This window comes from Zalophus californianus, chromosome 9 (genome assembly GCF_009762305.2).
Source record: "Zalophus californianus isolate mZalCal1 chromosome 9, mZalCal1.pri.v2, whole genome shotgun sequence".
Classification (NCBI taxonomy): domain Eukaryota; kingdom Metazoa; phylum Chordata; class Mammalia; order Carnivora; family Otariidae; genus Zalophus; species Zalophus californianus.
The window spans coordinates 48,286,615-48,304,493 of NC_045603.1; the positions used below are offsets into that span (position 1 = coordinate 48,286,615).

General features: G+C 37.6%; 1 long non-coding RNA gene and 1 other non-coding gene across 3 annotated transcripts in view; both read right to left on the reverse strand.

The window, feature by feature from the left end:
• LOC113923123 overlaps positions 1-12,014 on the reverse strand; it is a 36,974-nt gene extending 24,960 nt beyond the window's left edge. For both annotated transcript variants that reach the window (XR_003520180.1, XR_003520181.1), the window contains exon 1: positions 11,957-12,014. This is a non-coding gene — a long non-coding RNA (uncharacterized LOC113923123). The remainder of the gene's footprint in view (positions 1-11,956) is intronic.
• A 1,296-nt stretch (positions 12,015-13,310) lies between these two features.
• Positions 13,311-13,466, reverse strand: LOC113923255. Its single transcript, XR_003520254.1, has one exon. It is a non-coding gene; the product is annotated as a small nucleolar RNA SNORA62/SNORA6 family (small nucleolar RNA).
• Positions 13,467-17,879: the final 4,413 nt, after the last annotated feature.

Here is a 17,879-nt window from a genome sequence, read left to right on the forward strand (position 1 = left end):
GGTATCATTAAGATATGCTAAGTGCCTTGGCCATTGTTGCTTTGCATTCTTTTTGTTCTCTTATGGTGGTGATGCATCCAAAGCAGGCAGGTGAAGGTGATGAATACTTGCTAAATGAGTCAAGCAGTGTTATTTGATTGAGAAGACTGACATAGACACAGAAAACTGTGTGTGTGTGTGTGTGTTTAAAACAAGCACTGACCTTCAACATCTAATGTTTCCAAAAATATCAATTGCTCTCACACCTTTAGTGGTCATGCAAACTGCTTAGGGTCCCAGGTAGAGGTAATTGCCAGGGGGACATGACCAGAGTTGAAGCTCAAAGCCTCGTATGTCAGGTACTCCCAGGATAGCCACTGTTGCAAGGGTCGGAAAAGAGAAGTTGGGGAAATCTGGATAAGTGTCAGGCTTTCCCTGAGAGTTAAGTAGGTGGCAGTGAATTCAACCCTTGGAGATTAGGAAATGGGAGCCATGGAGGTATGGGGCAATGCTATCAAAATCCACCACTCCAGGAGGATCAGCAAAAGGGCCTCACACAAGGCAAAGCATTTGTAAATCCATCTGTCCATCCTGGCAGGAGGCTGATACCCGCTTTCCCTGTTACTTCAAAAATATTACGTCTTTAATTAATGTGACTTAAGATATTTGGCATGAAGGGTAAAACCAATTAGAAAGAAATAAAAAGCAAAACAACCTGGAAACCACAATCTAGTGACTGGGGCTCAGGAGGCAGAAAAGCAATGTCAGAGTAGGATGTGCTACATTTCCACACTACCCTGCTGACAGCGGGAGACTTTTTTTTTCTTTTTCTTCTTCTGATAAGTGAACACCCCCACATAAAGGAACATCAGACCTTTCCAAACTCAAAACAGATTGCTAGATTTAACATTCCAGAGTAGCTGAAGGAGACCTGTGACCCAAACAGGAAACAGGAAAGCAACAGCTCACTCTTGCATTGGAATCTGGTGTATAGTCCTTGTCTATTAATCAAAACATCTCCTGCCTTATAGACTGAGCAGGGGTGTGGCCAGCAGGGCAGAGATGAGTCTTGACTCCCACACAGTTGGGCCCTCTCATCCCCTCACTTCAGCCCATGGTACTGGTAGTGGAGGGAAGCACAGCCAGTGGGTATCAGCTTGCTGTGGTCTGACCATCCGTTTGACACCAGCAGTCCTGAGTTCAGTCTGTTTTCCTCCTCTCCACTTGAGTCTGTCTCGTCCTTAAGTGGGAAGTAAATAATAGAGACCGGTATTGAGGAAAATCAAGGTTCTAATGCTACCAGTCCACTGCAGACAAAAAATATAAGGGCTGACATTTGGGACTTGTTGACTAGGGGGAATGTCATCTCAAGATCTATCCCATGATGCCTCTTTAATTCCACAACTTGAAATATGGGCTCTGTGGTGAACAGCTCCCTCTGCATTTTCAGGTTACTGGGGAGTTACAGGGTATATGTAGCAGTGAGAAATGACAACCTTAGTTTCTGAGAGAGACCACAAGAGAAAGACTACATTTATAGTGGTGGTTAGACACTTTAAATTCTTAGTAACCAATTGTCAAATAATTGAACCACAACCCACATTTTGATTAAACTAGGTCAAATTTAAGTTTGTGTTGCTTGACTTTTGGTGAAATGGGCTGGTGTGGCAAAGAACCACCACAGAAGTGCTGCTCAAGGGAGCACACAGTGAGACTATGTATTTATTGTAAATGTGCTTCTAGTCATAACAGTTTCTGTTGTTACTGTAGTTCAGGAAGCAAGTAAATGAATTGGGTTGCTATCACCTGGAAACTCTAAGGCTCCAAGGGCTATTCCCAAACCAGTTGAGCTGCTCAACCTTCCTTTGCCTCAATTTCTTCATCTAAAAATGTGGACATGATACTAAGAACCTACCTCCCAGGGATGGTATAAGGATTAAATGAGATAATACATTTAACGCTTGACAGAGAGCCAGGTACATAGTACGAACCTAAATAAACAGTAGCTATTATCTGAGCCTAGGAAACTGTTACCATCCCCACTTTGCAGAGGTGGAAAGGAAGCTGAAATGCTCCAGTAATTTCCCAAGGACACCAGGGTAATAAATGAAATGATGCCATGAGGCTTGGCACATGGATGGTACCCTGAGTGTCCTTCTGCCCTCTTCCCTAATATGTGGTCCAGCCAAGGTAAGCACTCAGAAGCAGGGAAACCTACAGAAGTGAGAACATTGACTCCCATATTGTGAAATGAAGCACATGGGATGGAGGAGGGCACTGGTCCCGATAGGTTTGTCAGGTCGGCAAGAGTTCATCAAACTATAACAAGGCCTAAGAGGTAACTTGGGTAGAACCAAGGCAATCAGATGGAGGGGGGTGTGTTCCGAGAAGCTTTTTGGAGAGGACAGCACAAAAAGTGTGTGAGTGTGCCAAGGGGGTACAGGAAGTAGGATTTGAAATCAGGGAAGTTGAAATATGATAGAGAAACCAAGAAGATGAGGCATTCAGGGCCATATTTTGCTCTTAGTTATTTTGATTAAGGTTATATTCTTCAGATTGGAATCTGAAGACCAGAAGACCATGGATATATTCTTGGGGCTTAGTGAAAATTAATTTTCTGTAAAAGAAGTCTGTGTATAACTCAACTTTGAGAAATGCTGAACAAGGGCTGTTCTCTGCTTTTGGTAACTACATTGATTAGACAGCATCCTCACAGTAATCCAGACTTCAGAACCACTCTGTAAATTAATCCTTTCAATTATACAGAATTCAGCTTATCAATGATAGTGTTACTTGCTTCAGATGATAAGCAGTGCATAGCTCAGGTCCAGTTCCGGACCTGAATGTTCATGGAGTTCCTTAAGTATGGTGATACACATTTATATGTGGCAGAAGTTAAATCTAAAAATATCTGAAACAACCTGAATCTAAATACGTGATAACCAGATTATTATGTATCTCAGCTCTAGAGTTACACTGCCAACATTTTCAATTACATAATATTTTAAGGTTGCTTTCATTTTATTTTTAAATTAGAGTAATTTTTCTCTCTGTGAGCTTCAAATATTCTAATGTTGAAACACTTAATTCTTAGTTCAAACCACATCACATATTGCTTGCATAGTGTATCTCTACACATTGGATAGAATGATGATAAAACCCTAGGGATTGGGCAAGCCCCGGATGGACAAAGACTGGATCTCTGAATGACTGCATGGAAGATGCTTGCTAATGTGAACACTTGCCCAGGAACTTTTACAAGAGCAAGAAATGAACTTCTATTGCGTGAGGATTCTACCTTTTAAAACCTTCTCAATCCAATTAATATATTCTGATTCTGTGCATTTGATTTCTTAGCTCAAATAATAGGACATCTTGCTTCTTTGTCTTCCCAAACCAACAATACAGTTAGAATGAAATATTTATAACTGATAATAATAAATGCCAATCATTATTCTAATGAGCTTAAACATATTATCTCATTTCAGTCTCCTAAGAATCTTAAGCTGTAGGATTTTCAAATCCTCATTTAAAAGATGAAGAACTGATAAGATTAAGGCACAGAGAAGGGAGATATTTTGCCTAAGATCAGACAACTGTCAAGGGGCTAAGTTTGGAAACTAGATTTTTTTTTTTTTAAGAGAGCAAGCAGGCATGCAAGAGTGAAAGGTGGGTCAGAGGGAGAGTGAGAATCCTAAGCAGACACCCCGCTGAGCATGGAGCCTGACAAGGAACTCCATCTCAGGGTCCTGAGATCATGACCTGAGCCAAAATCTAGAGTCTGACACTTAACTGACTGAGCCACCCAAGCACCCCTGGAAACTAGATTATTTTGACTCAAAAGTTATATTTTCTTCTGTAAATTTTTAATCATGTACTAGCTGCACAAGTACACAAATTGCATGTGTACTTATGGCAGAGACTGCTTCCTGTACACTGAAATCCACTTCCTCCTGGCATAAGACCACACTGTATTTTCCTTTCTTCTTTGCAGTTAGGTATGGCCATGTGACTGAGTTGTCCTTAAGAGAATGAGAGCAAAGGGAAAATTCATGCTACTTTCAGTCTGGTCCATTACAACCTCTCACATGGGCTCCCTCATGCTCTTTCTCCTGTTGTCAGGTGGAAGCAAATAACAATGAAACCATAGGATAGGGAGGATCCTACAAGGTGGAAAGAGTCTTGGTTATTGAATGATTGCAGGGAGAGGAATTTCCCTACTGATCTCACTTTAAACCATTTTGTGAGCAAGAAATTAATTTCAATTGTGTTAATCTGCTTACATTTTTGATATTTTCTTTAAAATTCAGTCTTTTTGATGCAGGGAATTCAAGATGTATCTTCTCATGATTAGGATTCCAGGTCATCTGTTTCCTTCTACCCAGCCATCTATCCATCTACCTACCAACCTACTAACCTACCTGCCTTTCTACCTACCATAGCTAAATAGCTTTCCCCAAAGTAATCTCCTTCAATTGCCTTTATAGATATGGAATATTTGCATTGTACAATTCCTTGGAAATAACACATAGCAATTATAACACAAGAATTTAGCAGCTGCTCATGTGTCTTAGTGATTATTTTGGAACTGTGACTGATCCCCAAATCTTAAGGGAGCATAAAGAGTTCCAGATATGATAAGGCCTCCCCCAGCTATTTTTGTTGTTTAAGATTGAGACCATGTTTTCTTATATTACTTTATCCTTTATTTAATTTTTTTCTGACTGAAATTGACTATGAAACACAACACAGTGATAAATTTGATCTTTTTATCAGATGCCTTGAATGTTTATAATAGAATGATATTCTTATTTGTTAAGGGGGGGTATAGGAAGAAAGCCTTTGATATATCTAGATCCATTGATAATAAGTAGAAAAACATCATATGAAGATAGCTAATGTTTTATAGTGTGCTTACTGAATGGCAGGTGCCCTTATAGGGACTTTGCATAAATTAAGTCCTTTAATCCTCAGAATGATCCTGTGAGGTTAAGCCCTACCTTTATCCTTCTTTCATAATGAGGACATCAAGGCATGGAAGCATGAAGAAACATGCCCAAATTGCATAGCCAGTAGGTGGTAGTGTTGGGATATGAACCCATGTAGCCTTTAACCATAACCACATTGCCTATTTTAATAGGTTAAGTATTAATTCTATTGTGATTTTCCTTACCATTCTATAGGTATATTAGTTTTCTATTGCTTCATAACAAATTACCAGAGATTTTGGAACTTAAAATAATATATACTTATTATCTCACAGTTTCCATGGGTCAGGTGTCCAGACTTGGCTTAGCTGGGTCTTTGCTTAGGGTATCACAATATCTGTAGTTAAGGTATTGGTTAGGTCAAGGGTCTCATCTGAGATTCAAATTCTTCTTTCCAGCTCACATAATTGTTGGCAGAATTCATTTCCTTGTAGTTGTAGAACTTATTGTGGCAGCTTGCTTCTTCAAAACCAGGAAGAGAATTTCTATGTGACCTCCTTGAAGTCCAAAATCCTTTTACAGAGCTTCCAACTGATTAAGTCAGGTTCACTCAGGATAATCTCCTTTTGGATGAATTTGTCAACTAATTTGGGATCTAATTACATCTGCAAAATCCTTTCACTCTTGCCATATAATGTAACCTAATCAAAGATGTAATGGAATCATGCATGTAACACCAGGAGCATAGATCATGGGGGTCATTTTAGAATTCTGACTACCATAATGGCACAATGTCTGATCCCTTCTTCTGTGGGTGAAGGAGATGGATAAGTAATACCATCATACAGTGAGATGGTATCTCCATTAGAACTGACTCATCAACTTCAGCTTATAAAAATATCAGGGGTTTGTTAGAAGTTTTATACATAAAATTTTCCTTCTTTAACCCCCTTCTAGAAGAACTCTTTTCACACTGAAAGAAGGTTGATAGTATACATTAATAACTTTTTTGAATTTATTATAAGTTTACCTTGACTAGTTTTCCAGGACATTTCTTAAAACCACCTAGTTACTTTTGTACTACGATCACCTACTGGATAAAAATGAAACTACTTAGTGTGGCACACTAAGATCTCTCATACACTCACCAAACATACAGTGTTGCCTTCATCTCTTCTCACTCCCTTCTCCTCCCATCATTCTACTCCAAGTCCCTTTCATGCCTCTGGATCTTCACACATGATGTGCCTATATATGTGCTCAGTTTTATCTGGAGTACCTTTTATATCTCATCCCCACCCCATCCCCTACCACCAGTCTGCTGGTAAATTCTCTGGTTCTTCAAGACTTGGCTCAGATGTTATTTTTGTGTGTGTGAAACTTTCCCCAATTTCCAAGCTGAAAGATGAGTAAATGCTGCTGAAAAAGGATCTGAGTTCTAGCTTCAGCTGGAGGGTAGAAATGGGGGATAATACTGATCTGAACCCCTTCTGAAGGGTTCTGTCTCATTCTGGATTTAAGTATGTTGTAGAAAGAAATACTTCAGAAGAAAATAACATGAATTTAGGAAATCAAAGCTAAACTAAAAATATACACGTGTACTCCTAACATGTTCTATCACTAAAGAGGTTGAGATAATAAAATGTCAAATGTGCTCTGTGATGTCTGGGACTTCGTTCTTTTCTAACTCTCCACTAAAAGGAACTCAAGCTCTTTAAAGACGAGGTGGACCTTTTACTCTTGTCTGAATGCAGAGTGGCTTTAAAAATACTTGGAGTAATGCTGACAACGGAGTCAGCTTTGAGGGATTTCCACTGTCCAGCTCAAAACCATTTCAGTATAAAAAATTATTCATAAACAAGTTGAGTTCTTGATTCCATGAATCCATGATGATAATCAAAATGGGGAAAGATGAAGTTCACAAAAGACATTGTGATATGAAAGAAGATTGAACATAATAGATATGCTTAATTTTTATTAATTTTAAGGGAATGGTTGTGTTGACATATGTGAGTATTCTGTTTCTTTTATTGGATATATGGTCCCTTATTAAACATAAATATATGCTTTTCCTGTATGTAGGCAAGGTAAAGAGAATTATGAGTAATCCTAGGAGTTCTGAAAAAGTGAGAGGTATACCAAGAGTAAGAAAGATTGTGACCAGCCGCGTAGGAATACATGTGTAGAAATTGAGGGTTGAAAGAAGATAGATTCACCATATTACTCAGAGTAAACACAATCTCTCATCTTCTAGGAAACAAAACCTCTTGGATGGTTGGACTAATTATCAAGAGATGCTAACAAGGCGTCATAAGTTGATCATAATGCTAACAAATCATTCCAAAATTATTTATAATAATGAAAGGACAACAGTGTGTTTTGCTGGCCAAGGAAACCTTTAAGAACATATCATTTCAGAAAAACATGACAGATCGCCAGAAGTCAGAACAGTGTAAAAGATGTAAAAAAAAGAAAGAAAGAAAGATGTGGTCTTGAAAAGACCCACTGACATTGTAAGTACCCTGTGACGCTAGAAAGAGGAGGGGGTGCAGACAGGGAAGGCAAAAATGGCCACTGGATTAAGTCTGAATCACTCTGGAAATTTCAACAGAGCCCCAGGTCTTTTTTTTTTTTTAAGATTTTTATTTATTTATTTGACACAGAGAGAGACAGCGAGAGAGGGAACACAAGCAGGGGGAGTGGGTGAGGGAGAAGCAGGCTTCCCGCTGAGCAGGGAGCCTGATGCGGGGCCTGATCCCAGGGTCTCTGGGATCATGTCCTGAGCTGAAGGCAGATGCTTAACAACTGAGTCACCCAGGCACCCCGCCCCAGGTCTTGATTAAGGATTAATTGATCATAACCTGCAAACTGCAGCATTTGGTGGTCTGAGATAATATTTCTTTCTCTGTTGGTTAAAGGTTACTTTAACACTGGAAGGTATAAATTGAGAAATATGAATAAGTGAGTCAATAATCTTTAATATGCTAAGTGAGGGTAAAACAATAACTACTTTAATCATTGTAATAATTTGTGTTCCACTTTTCCTATTAATCTACTTGTCTGTTCCTAATGTACAATATTATTTATTTATATATATGTATACTTTAAGTATATTGCTTATCTGCCTCCTTTTTTCTCATCCTTTTCCCTTCTTGTAAAATATGAGGGCAAGGGTCATAGTCTACTTTTCAAACTGCTATATTGATGGATGATTGTATTTGATGTATACAACTTGACGTATTTGGAGGTAAATAATACACCTGTGAAACCATTGCCACAATCAGTGCCATAAACTCCTACATCATCTCCAAAAGTTTCCTCCTGCCTCCTTTGTTTTGTTGTGGGTTTTTGGGTTGGTTTTGACCACTGATGCATCCAAGAACCCAGCACAATACTTGTCACATAGTAGATGCTCACAAAATATTTACTGAATGAATAATTCTCTTACAGGTGCTTGTAAGTTGTGTTTTTAAGGTTTTTGAATCATTTAAGAAAAGTTAACTCACTAGACTTGTAACTATATTGAAATTTTAATCGGTGTCTTGCTGTTTGAGCCTAACACAGATTGAAGGACATTTTCAAAGAGAGGGAGGGTATGAGTAGAGAATGGTTCTGTGTGTGTGTGTGTGTGTGTGTGTGTGTGTGTGTGTGTGTGTGTGTGTGTGTGACATGCTGTCTTATGGCTAATCTGGCAGGTAGAATTGTGTACTAGCATAGACTTCTTGAGAGGGCAAGCCCTCTATGAAGTAGAGATCTATAACATTCCACTTCCTAGAGTTTTTATCCAGAAGGATATCAAGAGTGAGATAGAGCTCTTCATCCCTGGAGAGTGGGTCCAGGTTTATTTTCCCCATTTTTTGGCTGAGGAAACTGAAGCTTATATACAAGTTAGGTATGACAGAATATTTTTGGAATCTCTCCAGATGCCTCTTTCTTGGTGGGTGAACTAGCTTCTCTCTCTGAAACCTGTCCACTGCTATGACTTCAGAAAAAAAAGACAAAATACCACCTCAGAAAGGCTATAAAGAGAGAGGGTATGCAAAGAGGATATAAAAATAAGTTCCTTACAGGTAATGGGATATTTTCCCTTCCATGCTGTGGACTGCTGAGGAAGAAAGGAAGGAGAATCAGAGATGCAGTTTTTTCAGTATATGTATCCTGCTTAGAAAGTTCAAAGAAGAGTCCAATTTTTCCCCTATCACTGCTTGAAACTCTGGAGGAAAGAGCCTTTCAGACATGTGAAGTGATGGAATAATTGTGGCTTTGGCAAGTGGCTAGATGGATGAGACAGAACTTTGACTCTTAGGAGGTCTCTTAGGCTTCCATGAGTGGATGTGTTGGCACTTAGAAGACCAGAGAATTCGCAGAGGCCTGAGGATGCACAAATTGCTGCAGTGTGAGAAGACACATCAGAGGCAAATGGTCAGGACTATAGTAGGTGCCAGCATAATGTTCCAAAGGCCAGTGTGGACCCAGTGACACATCAGCTGGGAGGGGACCAAACCATTCACTAGGGATCAGGAGCGCTGTCATGCCTTGATCTTGCTGCCATGTGATCATATCAGCCCCATTCTCCCTATCTTTGGAAAGAGCAAAGGAAGAGAAAGGAAGTAGGAAAGATTTAACGTTTATCCAAAAGAAAATGCGTCATAGAAGAGTCCATTTAAAAGAGAAGAGACAATAATACCTATTATTGGCAAGTTTAAAAGAGTGTTCTCCATCCCCTGGTACCCAGTAAGGTGGATGTTTATGAGGAAGAGTAAATCTATGATAGAAAATAAAGAAAGCTGCATATTCTCCATATATCTAGGTAGTATTTGACGTTTCCACCCCTGCTACCTGGGGGACATATTGAAGCCTACCCAGGTGTGAGGGTGTAACCTCAATCTCAACCTGGATCCTTAGGGTGAGGTTCTATCCAGTATACCCTAACATTCTATTCTCGGATGTCAGCAAAATCTGGCTGCCCTACAAACAGTTGCTATATATAAACTAACTTAGCCTTGGATATTCCCCAAAACAGTATAATTCATGGGCACACAAATGAGTGGCTGGGGATGGGAAAGTGAACTCTGTTAAGCTCATGGTATGGTCTCTCTCTCTGTCATTTCCAATATGGACTCACAGAGGTTAGTCATATGCTCAAAGCAAAAGAATAGTATCAATTTCCATGGGCTTCACACTGAGCAGGGCCTGGCGGGGGGGCGGGGTGCAAAATGTGATGAAGGCAGGTTTGCTTTTGAAACCCACTCAACTTTATTAAAGAAGAATCTGGTTCTCAAAGGTATCACAGCAGTAAGAACAGTCAGAATTGGCAGATTCAAAAGATGATTTTCATCTATCAGAGCTAGGGCTCAACACTCACATCTAAAGAGGAACACTAAATCCTATAATAGTAGACTGATTAAAAAGCTGAAGGTGATAAAGTAGGAATGAATAATGAGCTATATTAGCAAAAAATAGACTTCAGTAAATTTTAGGCAATGCAGAACATTTATATAATTCTGGGACTATTCTGAAAAAATTAAGAAACATTGCAATTATCTCAAACATGTTAGAATAATATAAAAACATTCCAGATAATGCACAACCATCCTTCTTGATATATCACAAATACTTACACCATTTTTGGCTAAATTAGCCAAGAAAATTAGCTCTCTAGTTTGCTTTTACCTGTTTAGAGAGATTTGGAAGCATTGTGGGAGAAAAATGTGGTGCACTGGTATTTCAGCTGTACAAATGCAGTATTAGTCATGACCATCCTCAAACTAACATGGACTGTTTTAGATATAGAAATATCTTACTGATTCCAACTAACATGCACAGTTTCCCTCAAAATTGCTCATCTGTGAAATGAGTGTGAGAGATTTTTATACAATGTGGAGAAAATGACTTCAGTATAATGACTGAGTGAGGTACCGTTTCATGCAGAGACCAGTTGGATTCAAGTCCAAGCCTAAGATCACCTGCCCATTCAGACAGTTTCAGCACAACTATTAGCAGAATTGAAATAAGTTTTAAACCATTAAAATCTATAGTTCATCACTTTTTCCATGTATGTGCCAATCAAAGGAAAAAAGGGGGGTTGGGGCTTAGGTGAGAAAGGAAATAGAAATAAGAAAGGGGGAAATGGGAGAATGATGGTAGGAGGAACAGGGAAATTTGAATTGTTTTTACTCCAAGTAATTTCTAACTTCAAGATCAAAATACCATGTATTTGTAAGGAGATCTCATCAACCCAACATCAGTAGAATGAGCACTCATTTTGATTCAGTTCTCTAGCGTGGGGCTGGCCGGGTGCTCATGTACATGCACTCTCTCTGCATGCCCTCTGTGACCCACAATGTGCACCTACTGGTCACAGTGAGGGGGTGGACCTGATTTTCAGAGATGTTCACTGATCCATATACAAATTGAACTCAAAGACCTTGGCCTCATTGATTCTGGACTAGCTCATCCCTCATTTTCTAAATTCCATTGCATTAGCCAGCCAATATTTTTCTTAAACATCACCAGGAGAGGAAACATCACAATTCATTACTGCCAACCTTTTGCAACACTGAATGGAGTGTTTAACCTAAATCAATAATGTAATTAATAAATGAATGTAGGTGAGCACTTTCGAGAACAAGGTTGAGGATTATATTCTTATAAAAGAGTGAGTTTTTCACTCCTAACCTCTTCCTGTCCTCATCTGCACATACCTTATTTGTCTTCTGAATGAGTTTATTTCTGGAAGTGGCGAACTACAGATTTCAAACCATGAAATCAGAGAATCTCAGAAGCAAGTGGGCTTTGTTGGTCCTATTTCTTAATGTCATATGCCCTCTGGTGGTAAAGTCAGGGGACTTGCTGTGGTTTTATTTGAGTTCTCCAAAGCAAAACATTTCATTAAAATGAAATTTAAAAAGCATTCATCCTAATTAGCTGCTTGTTGTAAATAAATATATTTTAAGAAACTAAAGCACACTTCAATGTAACCTGAAACTAAGAATGTGAAAAAAGCACAGAGTAGTGAAGGGTCTTATAGTTGACCAAACTGTCCTCACCCTTCTGGAGCAGCAGGGATTCCAGGCCTTTATCCTGTTCTCCATTTCTTCGCCTTTCTTTCTGAAATAGAGAAGAAAACTTCATAATTGCACATGAGTACTTGTCACATGTGGGCCAACTCTTCTTTACTGCTAAATTACAGCTGATAACTTGGACAGAAAAGGAACTCCCTGACATCTGCCTAGAACAATATATACATAAAATTAGACTGTAAGACAATCAATGATCATTGAGTACAATCACTAGGAGTTTATTCATAGAAAAATTATATCATTACTTGGATCATATCCTCTGAAAATATGAGCAATACTTGGAAAATTAAAATAATGAGTCAGAGAGAGGGAACATACTGATCTGTGGGAGAATTTATATAAAAAAATATCTTTCCAGGGTCACCTGGGTGGCTCGGTTGGTTAAGTGTCTGCCTTCGGCTCAGCTCATGATCCCAGGGTCCTGGGATTGAGCCCTGTATGGGGCTCCCTGCTCAGCAGAGAGCCTGCTTCTCCCTCTTCCACTCCCCCAGCTTATGCATTTTCTCTCTCAAAGAAAATCTTTAAAATATATATGTATATCTTTCCATGTATATTTTTTAGCTTTTCATAAAGCAAATGTTTAACATTTTTATTTTGAGAAGAAAATATCCTTTTATTTTGAGAGGGTGTCAGGTTATTCCTTTAAAAACAAAATTTTATATAACCATAGATGGCAGGATTTTACTTTATTTATTTTTTTGCAAACTGTTTATTTTCCGTCAGCCTTTTCCATTTCTATTTCCATTTTGTTTGCCTTTGTGGAAGAGCAGCTTAAGACCACTCAGTGGTTGTTCCTACCCATTCAGTGGCCTGAGCAGTGGGAGCTGCAGACCAGTCTTCAGTGGCCGGCTGGGCGCTCCAGTCTTCAGTAGGGAATTGCTGAATAGGCACCGAGGACCCCTGCACGCCTTCAGACCAGTCTGCGACTTCAGGCTGAGTAGCAGTGAACTCAGGAGCTGGAGCCGTCCAGTCACCCTGAAATTCAGTTCTGCCTTGGTCACAGCCTTTTCAGCAGTGGCCTGCTCTTCCTTTTCAATCTCTTCAGGATCGCTGTAGAAGTAGAGATCAGGCGTGACCTACCACGGGTGTTCTTGGGAAATGGTGCCACGCATGCGCAGAACTTCCCTGGCGAGCATCCATCACATCAGACCCCCTGAGTGAGCTCCCTTTTTAGGACCTTAGAGCAGGATTCATCAAGTTGTTCTGAAAATCGAAAAGGTCCAGTAACATGTGAGGCCCAAGCAGTTAAGAAATATGGAGAAAAGAAAATACAGATCATTTAAAAAAGGATTTCTCCTTAAAGCTGACACATTTGAATTATGCTTGGAGCAAGAATTACTATCAAACTCCACTCATTGGGCCAGAGACCCTTGTGGTGTTAGTGAAAAGACTTGCCCCTCATGTAGCACACTACCTACACTTGTGAGTTCATCGGCCAGCCAGCGGCCTCAACTCTTAAGCTCTAACAATGTGCAGGATGGCAGGATTTTAAAATGCTTTTTTTTCTTTAGTATTTTTTTAAAATTTTTATACTGAAATAGTTTCAGATTAATAAGAATTTGCAACAGTGGTACAAAATATAGTATAAAATTTCCATATACCTTTTATTCAACTTCCCTAAATATTAACATTTTACTTAAATACAGTACAATTTTCAAAATCAGGAAATTAACATTGATACTATACTATTAACTAATCTACATACATTATTCAACTTTTGCCAGTTATCCCATAAATGCCCATTTTATGGTCCAGGATCTAGATTATGATTAAATCAATAATGATTAAATTCATATTATACATATAAATGCCACAGAAGTGACATTGTAATTTTCTCAACTCATTGTACTTGGAGTCTATGATGTTGATGTAGCTTATTTCTGGTGATGTTAATTTTGATCACTTGGTTAAGGTAGTGTCTAATGGATTTCTGTACAATAAAGGGACTATTTTTCCCTTTGTATTTAATTAGTATCTTATAAAGAGATACTTTAAAACTATGTAAATACCCTGTACCTTATCCTATATTAACCCACTAATTTCCAAATGAATTTTTTAATTTCCATCATTTTTTGACATTAATTAAAATTCTGTAAAGAAGAGAGGTTTTCTTTTTTTCCTCATATATATATATATATATATAGAGAGAGAGAGAGAGAGAGAGAGAGAAATATTTTATTCTGTATGTTCTAATCCTTTACTATCATTACTTTGTTCTTCAAATTGACCCAGATTTGACCATTGGGAGTCTCTTCAAGTTGATTTCTGTGTCCTTTCAACATTGCCCATTATTTTTTTGAGCACATCTTTTTCCTGTACCACAAGATGTTTCAGGCTAATTTTATACTTTCCCTGCTCCAACCCTGGGGTCTTTTTTCCAAGGATAACCCTAAAAATTAAAATAGTTACTTACGGTTATACTTTTTCTTATTTGTAACTCCTTTCTCTGACAGTAAGAAATCTCCTTTTCATTATTCAAAATTTATTTACTTGTTTGCACAGTCCTAAAAGATACATGAACTAGTTTCAGAATAACTAACTCATTGCCCCTTTGGGGGGTGGAGGAAGTGAATAACTAGTATACAGTGGTTGTGTCATTTCCTTTTGTCTTTAGTCTTAAGAGCACATAGTCAAAATACTGTTTTCAAACTTATTTAGGTTTACTCTTTTCTTCCCCACCCCCTTCAGGGTAGTGTAGTTTGTAATAGAGTTAGACTCATTTGTTATTATTTGTATGAATTTTGGGTTCTTCTCTCATCCTCTTTGATTTGAATTACTTATTTGTATTTTTGGTGGATGAAATACTATCATGGTTTCTAAGATTCAGAACTGTACAAAGAATTATACTCAAAGAACTGTTTCTTACCCTGTTGCCATCATCCCTTCCACCTCATGCCCCTCCCTCTTATTTCTGTAAGTAAGTAATCTTTAGTTTCAGGTTATCTTTTTTTTGGGGGGGGGAGCAGAAATGAGTAGATACATGTATATTTTATTTCTCTTTCTTTTATAAAAGATGGCACATAATAGGTACTCCTTTGCCCTTGTCTTATTTCTACTTAATGTATCCTGGAAAACAGTCCATCTTAGTTCATAGAAATCCTCTTGTAGTTTTTTCTTCCTACAGCTGTGTAGATGTATGTAACTTATTTAACCACTCTCTTATATTTAGACATTTGCATTGTTTCCAATATTTGCAACAACGAACAATGCTGTGATTAATAACCCATGCAAATGTATTTTTTGTATTATTGGAGGGTATCTTCTGGATAAAGTCTTAAAAGTGGACTTGCTATGGATAAAAAAAACAAGACCTGTCTATATGCTGCCTACAAGAGAATCATTTGAGACCTAAATACACATGCAGATCAAAAGTGAAGGGATAAGAAAACATTTATTATGTAAATGGAAGTGAAAAGAAAGCCAGGGTAGCAATACATATGTTGGCCAAAATCGACTCTAAAATAAACAAAACAGAGGGTCATAGAGGAAGAGAGGAAAAAAATAAAACAGGATGAAACCAGAGAGGGAGACAAACCGTAAGAGATTCTTAATCATAGGAAACAAACTGAGAGTTGCTCAGGGTTGAGGGGAGTGGAGGGATGGGGTAACTGGGTGATAGACGTTAAGGAGGGCATGTGATATAATGAGCACTGGGTATTATATAAGGCTGATGGATCACAGACGTGTACCTCTGAAACCAATAATATATTATATTTATCAAAAAAGACTCCAACACAAAGACTGTAACAGGAGACAAAGAAGTACACCATATAATCATAAAGGGAACAATCCAACAAAAAGGTATAACAATTATAAATATGTATGTGCCCATTATGGGAGCACCCAAATACATAAAGCAGCTAATAACAAGCATAAAATATTTGATACTAATACAATAATAGTAGGGTACTTTAACACCCCACTTAACATCAGTGGAGAGATCATCCTAACAGAAAATCAACAAAGAAACAGTGGCTTTCGATGGCACATTGGGCCAGATAACTCTAACAGATATATTCAGAATATTCCATCCTAAAACAGGAGAACACACATTCTCTTCAAGTGCACATGGAACATTCTCCAGGATAGATCACATATTAGGCCACAACACAACTCTCAACAAATTCAAAAAGACTGAAGTCATACCATGCATCTTTTTCAACCACAGTAGTATGAAACTAGAAATCAATCACAAAAAAAAAATCTGGAAAGAACACAAATACATGGAGGTTAAATAACATGCTACTAAACAATGAAAGGGTCGACCAAGAAATCAAAGAGGAAATAAAAAAGCACATGAAGACAAATGAAAATGAAAACACAATGACCTAAAATCTTAGGGATGCCGCAAAAGCTGTTCTAAGAGGGAAGTTTATAGCAATATAGGCCTACCTCAAGAAACAAAAAAATAATCTCAAATAACCTACCCTTACACCTAAGAAGAAGAACAAACAAAATCCAAAATGAGCAGAAGGAAAGAAATAATAACAGAACAGAACAGAAATAAATAGTATAGAAACTATAAATAAATAAATATTATAAAACAAACAAACAAACAAATATAGAACAAATCAATGAAACCAGGAGCTGGTTCTTTGAGAAGATCAACAAAATTGATAAACATTTAGTCAGACTCATGAGAGAGAGTGAGAACTCCAAATCAGAAATGAAAGAGGAGAAATAATAACTGACACCAGAGAAATACAAAGGATTATAAGAGAATACTATGAAAAATTATATGCCAAAACAAATCAGATAACCTAGAACAAATGGAAACATATATAACCTCCCAAAACTGAATCAGGAAGAAATAGAACATTTGAACAGACTAATTATCAGCAATGAAATTAAATTAGTAATAAAAAAAACTCCCAATAAATAAAAATCCACTTCCTGATGGCTTCATAGGTAAATTCTACCAAACATATAAAGAAGAGTTAATGCCTATTCTCAAAGTAGAAGAGGAAAGATAGTTTCCAGAAAATAGAAGAGGAAAGATAGTTTCCACATTAATTCCATAAGAACAGCATTACCCTGATACCAAAACCAGATAAAGACACTACCAAAAATGAGAACTACAGGCCAATATCTCTGATTTACATAGATGCAAATATCCTCAACAAAATAGTAGGAAACTGAATCCAACAATACATTTAAAAAAATCATTCACCATGATCAAGTGGGATTTATTCCTAGGATGCAAGAGTGGTCCAATATTCGCAAATCAATCAACATGATACATCAACAGGAGAAAGGATAAAGACCTTACGATTTCTCAATAGATGCAGAAAAAGCATTTTACAAAGTGCTACATCCATCCATGATAAAAACCCTCAACACAATAGTTTTAAAGGGAACATACTTCAATAAAATAAAGGTCATATATGAAAAATCCACAGTGAACATCATAATGGTGAAAAACTAAGAGCTTTCCCCCTAGGGTCTAGAACAAGACAAGGATATCCACTCACCACCTTTATTCAACATAGTATTGGAAGTCCTAGACACAGCAATCAGACACAAAACGAAATAAAAGGCATCCAAATTGGTAAGGAAAAAGTAAAACTATCTGCAGATGACATGATACTATATATAGAAAACTCTGAAAACTCCACCAAAAAACTTCTAGAACTGATAAATGAATTCAGTAAAGTCACAGGATATAAAATCAATATACAGAAATCTGCTGTATTTCTATACACAAATAATGAAGCAGCAGAAAGATAAATATGTGTTTTATTAATCTAAATAAATTCAACCTTAAAACAAAACAAAAAAGCCCATTTACAATTGCACCAAAAATAATAAAATACCTGGGAATAAACTTAATCAGAAAGTACAGAAAGATCTGTAGTCTGGAAACTATAAAACATTTTTGATGAAAGAAATT